Here is a 14,055-nt window from a genome sequence, read left to right as displayed (position 1 = left end):
CTTATTTTTTAACTGTCTCATTTTTCTTTGAAAGCTTTCTGATTTTTCTTTGAAAGCAGAGAATCTCAAGTTGCCTAGGTAACAGAAGAGTTGACTGGAGTAGCAACAGGTAAGTTCAGAATCAATCTGCACTCCAGGTGAAATGGTGAGAAAGTTGGGGGTGCTCTGGCAATTCAGGACAAAGCAATTGCTTACGTGGAGAGATTAACCTATTCTCATGTAAACTAGATTAGTCCATGTAAACCTCATCAGGTCTGTTTAAGTTAAAATTTACTTCGTTTGTTAAACTGCAATTCACGTGTATGGCTGGGAAATGGAACTCCAAAGCACCAACATCTGCTAAATTTTTGTAACACATAAGCAAACCAGGATCATATTAAGCCCAAGTAAATTGTGCTGGGTAACTGAAATATTTACCTAAATAGCTATTATTTACTACTAGACTTTTTTATTCCTTCAGATAAAACAAGTCTAAAATACATAAAACTGTGCAGATAGTTAAGTAGGGATAGCAAAGGAAAGAGATGATTATTGTTCAGGCAGATAAGATGTATTTAAAATTAGTCGTACTGAATGATATTATGCAACAATGATATAACCATGGTGTAGACTGCTAACAATAATGCCTAATTCATGCCAGGCTTAAAACAAACTGGTGAAAAGACAAAGTTGCTGGAAAGGTCAGGGGAGCAAAACTTGCCAACACAAAATGTCTCTGATAGATGAATTGTCTTGAAACTGGTTATCTTCTGAGAGACAGCAGACTTGGGAAGAGCTCTGACGACCAAGTAGGAGTTGCCCTTTCGTAAGAAACATTTACATGTGTAAGGGAAATCTCTATTTGTAAGGGTATCTCCCTTTCTATACCTGGAAGAGGAGAGAGACCTCCAGAAAATTCATCAATGGAGAAGGCTACAACTTAAATCTACATCACAATCATCCTGTTTTGTTTTTTTTTTTTTACCTTGCCTGCTTTCCCTGGTACCCTCCCATAATTGACTCCCTGCCCTCAACATCTTCTTTGTCTTTAGCTGAGGTTGGTATTTAAAGTAAGGACTGTGGCCATTTTGGTGAATTCCTCAGTTTTCTTGTCTCTCTCCCATGTATACATGTTATTAAACTTTGGTTTGATTTCCTCCTGCTAATCTGTCTCATGTCAATTTAATTCTTAGACAAGCAGGAAGAACCTAGAAGGGTAAAAGAAAATTTCTTCCTCCCTGACAGCTGGCAAAAAGAATGGGATGCTACTTTACTGGCTGGACACTACTCTGCCCCAGAGCTGCTGCTGCAGTTAAGAGATCCTGGGACCCCTGACAAAAGGTGGCAGAAGGTAAGAATTCTTACCACGTCACTCAGCCTCCCAGATCGCTGACTGCAGGGTCTGTTGGAAAGGGGAGTGACAAAAGTTTTCCTCCTTTAAACATTAGATTAGCAGGATAAAATATCTGTAGGGCTGGCTCCTTGGACTCGGCAACTCTTGGTTTCAAATTTGGTAGAGTACTCCTGGCTTGTGGATCTCTTTCCTCCCAGAGACGGTCACTGTTTTTCTTTATCTCTGTCTTTTGTGTTCTTTATCATAAGGAGGAAAACCATCAGGCTTTCCTTTTTCTTGTTCTATGTCTTGAGAGCTTGGCTTGTTAACCAGTGAGAATACTCTGTCTGGTCTCTGCTGTCTGGAAGGTGCACGTACTGGTGTGCATTTGGCAGCCAGTCAAATAGACTAGGATTCCAAGCAATCTCTGGCTGTGCCAGCTCTCAGGGAATTTTGTCATAAGGGACCCAGTCCATAAGTTTGTTCTTTGTTAATGATGCAACAAAGTCCTTTGTTTTCTTAGACTATTTTGGGGAGTGAATTTTCTGGATCTTGTGAGGGCTGCATCCTTTGCACTCTTGTGGGGACACCTCTTATGTCTTACTGGTTTGAGTCACTATTAAGATCCTACTCGTTAATGGCCAGATGATGGATCCTTTGAATTGTCAAGGACAAATACAAATCTTAAGTGTCTTCTCCATAAATATTAGTAAAAAGAGTTTCACCATCTGAACAAGTGACCTTGATTATTTTTCCATCTGCCAGGAACCCAATTTAAATCCAACCTCTTTTGTAACTGGTGGGTTCTGTATTATTGTACCTGATTCATGGCTGAAATTTTAAAATGGGACAATGGGGTCTCTGAGTCTGTTTGTGTATTGTATGTATTACAGATGTGTGGTGTTATTCACCTTCAGATGATGGTATTGCCAAAATTAATTTGTAAAAGAGTTCTATTTAGTTGGCTTAAAGAAAGCTAAGCACTGATATAAATTCTCAGACATAAAATGGAAATTAACCCAAAGGAATATCAGCCTCATGTGATCTGGGAAAATATTTGATATTGAAGCTAGTTTAAGTTTTTTGGTGTAATACAGACATGTCTTTAGAGTTATTAAGTATAATACTGTTATTGTACCTAGGTTTACTAGAAGTCAAATAAGACCATGATATCTCTGTTACAAAATTTGTCAGGAAGAAAAATAGCTTGGGATGATGATTGACTTTGTCTAATGTCTCATGAAATATTAATGGGTAATCTAAAAAATCTGTTAGGAACAAGTGATTTAGACAGATATAGATGGGGTAAGAGTATTTTAGGTGAACTCTTTAAAAATAATTATGTTCTATGGTATGTCTTTTTTTTTTTTTTTTTGGTATGTCTTCTCAAAAATAATTTCTCCAAATCTTGCAGCTATGATTTGAGCTTACATTGATAAAACATTCCTGTTATTTTGAAGCCACTTGTTTAAAGGAAGAAAGAGCTGGGGTGAACCTCTTGGTTGGTTGGACAGTGGAGCTGGATGAGGTTTTCCATGGACTTAGGAATTGCAACAGAATGAATCCAACTCATTAGTACACAGGCCAGAGAGGGAATGTCAGAGAGGTCTAAGCTATACTGTATTTGCTCGGAGTGAAAAGGTTAATGCAATAATGCCTTGTATATTTTCATGGTTGTTAAAGCCAGGAGCAGGCACAGAGATTCAGCAATTATTTAACCTAGGAAGACCAGTCTTCCTTATTCAGCTCTGCTCTATAGTTATGCCCTTATAATTGATGCTACATTTGTATGTTATATGTATTCAAAAGTAATCAGAGTCCTGATACTTGGTGTCAGGTACTTCACTAGGTGCTAAGGATATAGAATTTTACAGGGCACACATGGATTCTAACTTCATGATACCTACAATTTAGAGAGGAAGAAAGGTATTAAACAAATGCTCACGAGGATGATGAACACCGCACACAGCGGAATGGGGCCCCAGCGACAGAGAGCAGGTAACCCCTCCAAGCCAGGGACATCTAAAGAAATGACGTGGGGCTTCCCTGGTGGCGCAGTGGTTGAGAATCTGCCTGCCAATGCAGGGGACATGGGTTCGAGCCCTGGTCCGGGAAGATCCCACATGCCGCGGAGCAACTAGGCCCGTGAGCCACAACTACTGAGCCTGCGCGTCTGGAGCCTGTGCTGCGCAACAAGAGAGGCCGCGATAGTGAGAGGCCCGCACACGGCGATGAAGAGTGGCCCCCGCTTGCCACAACTAGAGAAAGCCCTCGCACAGAAACGAAGACCCAACACAGCCATAAATAAATAGATTAATTAGTTAATTAAAAAAAAAAAAAGAAATGACATGTTTGCTGAGTCCCAATATCTGAGAGAGTTTGACAGAATTACAGGCAGAAGAAACAGCAGACCCCATGACAAGGGAGAACATGGGACTTTTGTTCTTTTAGAAGAACTGAAAGAATTCTAGATCACCTAGAACCAAGAGTACAAGGGCAAGGCAGGCAAGGGCACAGAGGCCATATTAAGTACTTGGAACTTCATCATAAGGGCAACGAAAAGTAAATGAAAGATTCTGAACAGAGAAAAATATCAGTCTTTGTGGTTATCATCTCATTTAATCCTCACAACAATCCTGTATGTATGTAACAGGTACCATCCCACTCTGCAGATGAGAACACTTAAAATCACAGAGATTAAACCAAATGCTAAGGTCACACAGCCACGTAATATCACAGGCAGGTCTTGGACCCTGATCTTTGCAAAGTTCACTGCCCTTTTACTAGGACATCGCTGCCATTAGCTGGCAGAGATTTTTCATTAGCAGGATCTTGTGGGTAGGAAACATCTTCATACCATTCGGTATTAGAGAGAAGATATGCAAGGGAAAAGGGAGAGCCCAGGGGATTCCTATAGCCCCAGAGTCTTCCTGTAATTATTGCTAGCACTTGAAGGGATTAGGGAAAAGACAGCTACTTGAGGAGGCAGATTCTCTGACCTCAGCCTTCTTATTGATTAAATGGGGGAAGAGGTGACTAGATGGTATGTAAGGTTTTTTCCAGTTCCAAAATACAACAAGACTTGTTAGGCTCAGGTCAAAGGGCAATATGGCATCATAGACCTCAGGCCACCACGAGAAACTAGTAACAATCAAGGGAGTATCAATGCCTGGGAGTTAGGGCAGAACTATTCTCACGTCTGGATAAGAGGCCAAGAGCAGAAGAAACAGGGCAGAACTAAGCTAAATACTGTTACCAATAAAAGCTGGTAACATGGTAGGGGTGCATACAAAAGGATCTCAGATGGATATATATAATCAGTTTTCTGAACTCCTTGGCTATCAACCAGTTAAAGGGGAGAAAATTCTCTAGAACTAGGGATATTAGTTGGGACTCATCTATTTCACTCCCTTTCCACATGAAATTGACAACCGCCTCCATGTGATCCCTTAACTGCCCTCACTTAACTGCCCGGCGCCTCAGTTTTCCTCAAGAATAAAGTGGGAATAATGCAGTCATTTAATTAATATTTGTGATTATGGAGGAAATGGACTTGAACAAATGAAATACAATTAGCATGATGGTAATCTTTTTTAAGGTGACCTATTCTCAATTCACTGTATTGTTCTCACAGAACACAAAAGTAGAAGGCTGTTTTCCCTCTTACGCTTGGCTTGTGGGTGGTAAGTAGGAAGATTTCTACAAAAACAAAAACAAAGGCCACACAAAAAATGCTGAAGCACTGATATTAAGTAGACATTTACCATTCTTGAAAATTCTAATCCTTTCTACAGTTATGATTTATGCCATCTGCAAGGTCAAGCAACAAATGAAAACCAGAGGAGGAAGTGAGATGTTACAGAGTGCTCATTCTTTCACTTCCTTCTCCTGTTAGCTGTATTCCATTCTGTTAATACATGTATTTAATATGAATATCACTTCAGGGTTTTCTAAGAAAAAAATGCAAGAAATGACATTTTTCAACATAGCCTAGTGCAGTTGTTAAATTGTGAATTCTGGAGTCTGGCAAGTTCAACTTGTGGCTGTGAATTTCCTGGTTGTGTGACCTTAGGCAAGTTAATTAATCTCCCTATGCCTTGGCTTCCTGATTAATACAATGGAAATAATAATTCATCTACCTCATGGGGTTGTTGTTAGGATTTAAGAAGTTAAAACATGAAAAGGACTTAGAACAGTATCTAGCACACGGTAAAAACTCAATAAATATTAGCTATCATTATCACTATCCTTTTATTCCTTCTGTATTTCTATTCCCTGCTCTGCTTTTTTACATCAGTATCTTCTAATTGCCCTAAAGAGGACTAGGGCTGATGAGGGGATAAAAGAGAATACTTTGATGTCTTAAGATTTGTGTCTCTTAGTTATAGTTCTTATATTAATTGTAAAAATTGTTGACACTTTTTCAGGAAATGGAGGCAAAACAACAGGACAAAGCCCACCTATGCGTGTGCCTGTCTGCATACCCCAGTGGAGTAAAAATGAAAACTAATGGGGCTAGAAGAGAAAAGAGCAAGACATTATCTTCAAATATCATTTAGGGAATTGAAGAATAATACAGTTTAATAATAATATTTTATATGAACAAATTTCCCTTCGTTTGAGTAGAGCTTAATGTGCTTAATTTGGTTTTCATTTATATTAATCATTTCTTATCTGTATTAAAGCACTTATCACATTGTATTGCAATTTATCTATTTATACGTCTATCTCTCCTACTAGACCATGAAATCCTTGAAGACAGAGGCTTAGTAGTATTCATCTTTCTGTCTTCAAGGCTAATACAGTGCCCTTGGAAAATAACAGGTACTCAATTAACATTTGGTGACCAAATAAATAAGTGAATGAAATTCTCAATCACATTATTGGCTTAATGAATTTCCATTATAGATAGTTCAAGTTATATATGCTTTAAGCTAGCCTATAAAAAACTCTACAGGTGTAATTCAAGCAGTAAATTTGCAGTATCCTACAAAAGAGTGCTTTTAAAAAAGTCAACTCACAGATTGTTTAAATAGCAAACTTCTTGGTAGTCCAAATTTTGCTGCTTGAAAGTTTTTGTGGAAAACTGGCTATGTATTCAGAGATAACACCCCTCCCACCTTGAGCCTGCTCAGATGGAAATGACCTGAATTTTACTCCTCCTCTTCTCCCACCCTAGAGACATACCCCATGTCCAGTGCTCTAACTGATGGCTCAGTGTCATCCTCTCCCTGGCAGGGACCCTGGTCCTAAGCAAGTGTTGATAAAGAGATCCAGTCTCAGAAGACATGGCTTAGGAACAGGGTCAGTTTGAACCCAGTTTTCTTTTTCTTCGTCTAGAACTGCTGCCTGTAATTGGTCCCTGTCTACCTAGACAAGATCTGTTTATTTGTCCTGTCGCCCTGCATTTCTAGACAGTCTACACCCCTGTCCTGTGTTTCTAATCTCTGCTCTCCCAGAGAAAAGGCCTGAGCTTTATTTGCTGTAGGACTGGATTTACATCTCAGATTATAAGATCATCCAGTGATTACACTGGATAAGAATTTAAGAGCCAAACAGATGAGAGACAGTGAGGACTAGAAAAGTATAATGACTTATCCTAGGGTAACTGTACAAACCAGTGTCAGGGTGAGAGCTAGGTCTCTGGGTCTAATCCTTTTCCATTATTTCATGGAGAACTGGTTAACCTGTCCATAGGAATCCCAAGACTGGTGATCCTACTTTCTCACCTGGCTAACATGCAGGTTCTGACTGATTTCTTGCCATGATTCCAGGCCAAGTGGACCTTTCATATCACCCCACTCTTCTGCTTTTTCTCAACAGCTGGGCTTTCTCTCTTCTTTCCTTTCCAGCCTGCCAGCTTCAGGTAAATGGCCATCCAGTGTGTAACTAAGAGTTGCAATTTTTGACAAATATTTGAGAGCCTGTCGTGGACAAAGCTCTGACTTAATATCTAAGGAGAATTCCCATGAGACCATATATCCTCTCTCTTATCTGTCTCTGATTTTTTACATTTACTTGGATGACTTGCCTGGTTTGGGGCTTTTAATATTCCAAATCTCAATTTCTGTCATTTATTTATATAATTTCTCCATAGTTATCTTGACCTACTATTTACATACAGCTCTGTATTTCAAACCACATATTGTGACATATTAGTCGGTGATAAAGTCAAGTTAATGGGTTTTAATAAATTTTTAATAAAAAATGCAATAGAAAGGAAGGGAAAAATAGAATATGCCATGCATAGAAGGCTCAGCATTGCTTTGGGAAACTTTAAATATATATGCACACACATATATAACATGTGTATGTGTTTATGTACGATTATCTGTATATATCTGGCTATTAAGTAGTATGTGTTTTTTATTACAGGTCATGATCAAAAACACTTGAAAACCACTGACCTACAATGTATTTACTTTCCTTCTAATGAAAGGCTAAAATATTGGCATGCCATTTTTCTTAAAAATTATTAAAATTTTTAAAATCAAATATACAGAAATAGGAGGATTAATGTAGCAGTCACAATCCCTCCTTCAGCTCTTTGATGCACAGAAAATGTGTCATCAAGTTTCTAATGCTCTTCCAGTGAACTGCAAGTCTAGACCAAGGTTAAAAGATAGGTTTTATATGCAACTTTTCAGAACACCAGGTACTGTATCAGAGAAGGCACACGGATTCTCTTGCCGGCTTCTGTTAACACTTGCAGATTAGTCAGTTCCTAGCTCTCTTTGGCGCTTTCCTTCTTTGCATATTGTTTTGCTACTCTTTGACTATATTAAAATCTTAAATGGTTTGACTAGTATCCCTGGAGCGTATAATGACGGTGGATGTGTGCTGGAGATGCTCTTACCTACTTTGAGTAAGGTGGTGGGGGCAAAAGAGATGAAGAGGCGAACTGCTTGTAAATCCTTTATGGATCTAAAAGGTCCATTAGTGAAGGAGGAAAAAGAAAAATAAAGAATGATCTGAGATTGAGGATTTTACAATCAGAAAAGTATCTTCCAGTCATCTAGACTGTAAAGTTTTCAATGTTTTGTTTTTTTGTATTTAAAGGATACAATAAACATGCAAACTATACAGATAAAAACAATAAACTGGAATGACCTTTTCTGGAGGACTAGAGATAAAAAGGAATGCGGATATAATTAAAAGCCTGAGAAAAGGAACTGGTTGTAAATCCAGTCATTTCCATCACACTCAAGTGTGATTTATGAATCATTACAGCTACTTCTGGCACCAGACCAAGAACAGCTTGGGAAATGTCCCCCACCACTTGTTTTATTATGTCTGTTTTAAGTTTGAGTGACACATTTCTTTTTCACTAGTTGTTACAACAAAACTTCCTGATTCAGAAAAGGGATAAACCTCACATAGGTGCTGGATACCACCAGGTGGGAAACATACTACAAAGCCCCTCAGCCCAGATCTCTTTGGCTCTCTAAGGTGGGGCTGACTCTTAATCTTTTAAAAAATATTTTTGATCTTAATTTTCTTTTAATTTTATTTTATTGTGTAAGAACACGTAACATGAGATCTAATTCCTAACAAATTTTTAAGTGTACAGTACACTGCTGTTGCCCTTAAGTCCAATGTTATACAAATGTTTATACAATGTTATCCAAATCTCTAGAACTTATTCATCTTGCTTAACTGAGATCTTATCCCCAATGATTAGTAATGCCCCGTTTCCCATTCCTTCCCTCCTGGGAAAAACCACCATTTCATTCTTTGATTCAATGAATTTGAAGCTGAGCTGATTCTTAAGCTAAGAAGGGGAACCCTTGTGTTATTCAGCCACCAAGAGTGACAGAGGTAGAATCATAGAATTTAGAGAGGTGAAAGATCTTGGACATCATCTACCTAACTTCCTGCTTTGGTTAATAGGAACATTATAGTTTAGAGAAATGGAAGGACTTTTCCAAATTTATACAAGTTTTAATGGCATAGCCAACTCTAATCACTGCTAGGCCAGTTCTATGAAACTACCACCACCCCACATTTGTTGAGATGAACACTTAAACTCTGATAGTGCCCCTAATAATTTTAAAGGGAAAGTACATGCTTTGAATTAACCAAAGCCCAAGATCACGTTCACCTTTGTCATTAAAACTGAGAAGACATTTTACAAAAGAGACATTTGTTGTAATGTCCAGCTAAGCCCAATGTTTCATATTAATACCATAAGTCTTCTCATTTTGATCAGCAATGTTAATTCATTTGCCCACATTCACACAGAAAGTAAGTGGTGGAGTTTGGGACTGCAGTATATTTGATTCCAAAGGCCATTCTTTAAATTCTATGCTGTTCTGCCAAAGTGACATTAGTAGCAGCAGAGGTGAGAAATAAAGTACAGATACAAACATGATCTATCCCCTAACACTTAACTCTCATAACATAATGTTTTAGAGTTAAATGTGGTTGGGTAATGAGAGATAGTAATACCTTTGTGAACTGAAGTTCATCAAAAGTGATTCTCATTATGATTTTACATGCTAGAGTTCATAGGCTGGAGTTGTACGCAGCCAGCAACGCTTAAGTTGTGTAGCAGTTGGAAATGTGTTGAGTTTTCTGAACTAAGACATCATGGTATTCACAAATTCAAAACCAATTTCAGTGGGTTGGCCATAATTACAAACCTAGGTACAATTTAGTGAGTCCCTCCTTTACTATAAATGGTGCCCTTCCTGTTTCACTTCTTATGAGCAAAAAGGGGCTTTCTCTTAAAGGTTTCCTGCTCTTTTCATCTCCAAAGGTGCCCTTTAATCCAAAGAGCAAACTTATCTACACATGAGTTCAGTTTTAAACATTGCCTATTTACTCCTAACACTATTTCTTACTCTTCTAAAACATAATGAAATAAAATACAATTGAAAGACAAAATAAAATAAATTGCACAGTGAGAGGTGAAGTGCCCCTTCATTACTCTTATGGATGATTTCTCTGATCAAGGTGACTGTGGGCCACAGAATAGGGGTTCTTGATTCCAGCTAGCAGGCTATGCTGTCAGTTATTTCTTCTGGCCTTTCTAGTACCTGTATTCAAGTCAGTGAGATGAAAGTGTTTCACTTAAACAAATATAAGAGTGGCATCATCACCATGGCAACCAGAAACACGATCTTTTTAAGATGGAAAAAAGTGAGTCAGGGAAGGAGAGGTATTATTATTTATTTTACATTAAATAAAATGCATGCAAGTTTAATAGTTGAAAATAGCCTAGTGTATTAAAAAGAGATCATAGAATAGCCTGCCTCTCTCAATCTACTCTCACACTTTACCTGCTTTCCATTATTTTGAACAAAATCAGAATCAGCCAGTGGAAGAATTCAGCTTCCTTTCGTGAGGAATTCCAAATGATACCTATTATTCAGGTCACTTATTATTAAAAATCTGATAGAGTTCATTTGGAAAATAAATGGGCATACACCCTACATCTTTAGAAAAGAGAAATTGAGAGTAAGAGCATGAGACTCTCAGTGGAGTTCTTAAAAATCCAGTTCTGAATCTTACACAGCTCAAACATCAGTCAACATGTGGCTCTCAGCAGCCTTGTTGGAGAATGGAAGAAGGAATTTAAATTTGCCAGCAGAGTTGGTAGGTTAGTTTGAACACCTTAGTGGCTGGATTTCAACCCCTTTCAACTTGTTTTTAAACCAATCCAAGTTGCATATTTGCACATTTCCCACGCCTGTGTCTTTCATCTTTCTTTCTCCTTCAAAATTTGTATAAAGTAATGTACTATAAAGACCAACTGTATTTCTAGCATTACATATATGCTTAAATATATTTAATGGATTTGCAACACGTTTCTTGAAATCTGGAGGCTTGAAAGGGTTTCACTGTTTCATCCTATAATACAGATATTTAGAAAAAAGCTCAATCTTCATATTGTTCAGAATGTCATTATTGTTATTGTCCTGGAGAAACTAAAGGTAAAACTAGAAGCACTAGTGAGAAAATTACTGACTTCTGCTTTTCCTCTATAATAGAGTTGTGCGGCTACCTCTGCATGAGACAAGGACCCCGCTGCCTTAGTGACAGAACAGGGGATGAGAAATGAGGGGATCATTTCCTCTCATTTGTTCTTTGGGATTCTGTAGATACTGTTTTCTGATGCCATGAAAATTTCTAAATGAGGGGGTCTGAAGCAGACTTCACAGAAACCGTCTCCACCTGCTGATTTGGGGAGCGGCATAGTGTTGGCCTGAAACAAAGACTGAAAAAGAAATTGGCCGGCAATTCAACATTCCCATGTTTTATTTTGTCCGTGTGAAATAAGCCTTGCTATTTCCAAATAAAGTTTTCAGTTTAACCCCCCCCCACCAACCAGGAAGTGTAAGCGGATTCCTCTAACAACCTTAAGTACGTAACTTGGCACTCGCTACAAAAACTTCAGTCAGGTAAGCACTGCCTATAGTGGAAATGTAAGCGGAAGAAAAAATAATAAATGCTGGCAAACTCATTCCTGGTCAGAATTAGGCCAAGGAACTTTGCTGTCATGAGAACTTGCCCCTCGGCCACTTTGGGTGTGCCATGATGAAGCACCCTAAGGAAAGATCTGATGCGTCTTGTTAGTTCCATGAAAACAGCAATGGACAAGGAATTAGGACACCCAGCTTCTCATCTCCATTTCACCACACTTTGCTCTGTGAATGTGGGGCAGTGACATCTTTCAAAGCAGGGAGAATATTAGGGCTTCCAAGAATTTGAGAAATTATTTATTTTGGAGTTTCTCATTGTGTCTTTTAGAAGAATTACATGAGATGTTAGTTACTAGAAGATTAATATGCAAAAAAAGTTCTAGGGTAAATCACTTTGGGAAATGCTAAAGACCCAAAGTTAAACAAGGCTCTTACTATAAGGATTCTCAGAGCCTTTTATATGGTATGTATATTATGACTCTCCAGAAGGTAATTAAATAGTCCCTTTTCCACAACCATATTTGACTACACACATAATTTGAGAAGACTGATGCCACCCAAACTTTTTACCTCATCAGGGAGACTAAGACCCAGAAGGCTTAAATGATAGTAACTGAATGACAAAGACACAACACACATGACTACAGCCCTGCTTTCCTGACCCCCAGCTTAGGAATTCTGTCTACTATACCAGGCTGTCCTACACTTTCTGCAACTGTAAAATGGGGAAAATTATTATTTTTTCTGACTCCTTGACAAAGATTCTATGAAAATCAAATGAGTAAAAGCATGTGAAACGTTCTCCTATGCGGACTTCCCTGGTGGTGCAGTAGTTAAGAATCTGCCTGCCAATGCAGGGGACACGGGTTCGAGCCCTGGTCCAGGAAGATCCCACACGCTGCGGAGCAACTAAGCCTGTGCACCACAACTACTGAGCCCATGTGCCGCAACTACTAAAGCCCGTGCACCTAGACCCCAAGCTCTGCAACAAGACAAGCCACCGCAGTAAGAAGCCCGCACACCACAATGAAGAGTAGCCCCCACTCGTCGCAACTAGAGAAAGCCCACGTAGCAACAAAGACCCAACACAGCCAAAAATAAAATAAATATATAAAAAAAGAAAAAGTTCTCCTATGTAAATTAGTATGTGAAAAACACTAATATTTCACATTACTACGTGAAGTATGCACAAGTATGTGAATTAGTTACCATAATATAAACACATGGTTTAAAAATTGGTCGCTGTTATTACACTTTTGAAAAACTAGTTATTGATATAAGTCACTTATTCTGGAAGCTCCACACATGCTTCGTGAGAGTGAGGTGTAGTTTCTCCTTCACCTACGTGATTTTCACTGAAAAAGAGGTCTCTAGGGCCCTAGGAGAAGCCTAGGATACCCAGGACCCTTCTAAAATTTTTTTAAAAATCATTTTCTCATATATTCGCTTCCCAGATTATGAGAAACTCTGTTAGTTTTTGTTTTTGTTTTTCAATTTTATGGGAGTTGTAACTAAATAGAACCTGAAGCTAAGAACAAAAGGCTCTGAGTGCCTCCATTCTGAGTCAAGTCATTTCCACACAAAGGCTGCTGAAAGGTGCTATTTCAGCTGAACCAGCAGTACAACCCCTTTTCCCTATGGTAAAGAAGTCTAAAGTTAAACATAAACTTATTACATGATCTACCTATTTTTATCCTAGATATTTACCCAGGAGAAAAAAAAAAAAGCATATGTCCACACAAATACTTATACATGAATGTGCATATCAACTTTCTTTGTAATAGCCCCAAACTGGAAATAATCCAGATGTCCATCAATAGATGAGTGGATCAGCAATATGTGGTATATCTGTACAGTAGAATAGTACTCAGCAATAAAAAGGAATGGACTCTTGATATATTCAAAAACAGAGATGAATCTCAAAGCAATTATATTGAGTGAAAGAAGCCAGACAAAAGAGAGTACATGCTGTATGATTCCATTTATATAAAATTCTAGAAAATTCAGATTATAGGAACAAAAAGTAGACCAGTGGTTGCCTAGAGACAGGAGGAAGCAGAGAGTGCAGGGAGAGGGGAATTATAAGGAGGCATGAGGAAACATTTGGGGGTAATGAATATGGTCATTAACTTGACTGCTATGGTTTCACAGGTGTGTACACATATCAAAACTTTATCAAACTGTAGACTTTAATTGCAGTTCGTTGTATATCGATTATATAAAAATTATTTTAAAGAAAAATTTTAATAAAGAAAAAAAAAACAAAACTATGTTTACCATACTGGGAAGCCCACTTGAAATTGAGCAGGATCCTGCGGG

This window comes from Balaenoptera ricei, chromosome 4 (assembly GCF_028023285.1).
Source record: "Balaenoptera ricei isolate mBalRic1 chromosome 4, mBalRic1.hap2, whole genome shotgun sequence".
NCBI lineage: Eukaryota > Metazoa > Chordata > Mammalia > Artiodactyla > Balaenopteridae > Balaenoptera > Balaenoptera ricei.
The sequence above is the reverse complement of the archived record's forward strand: the minus strand, read 5'-3'. Positions refer to the sequence as shown.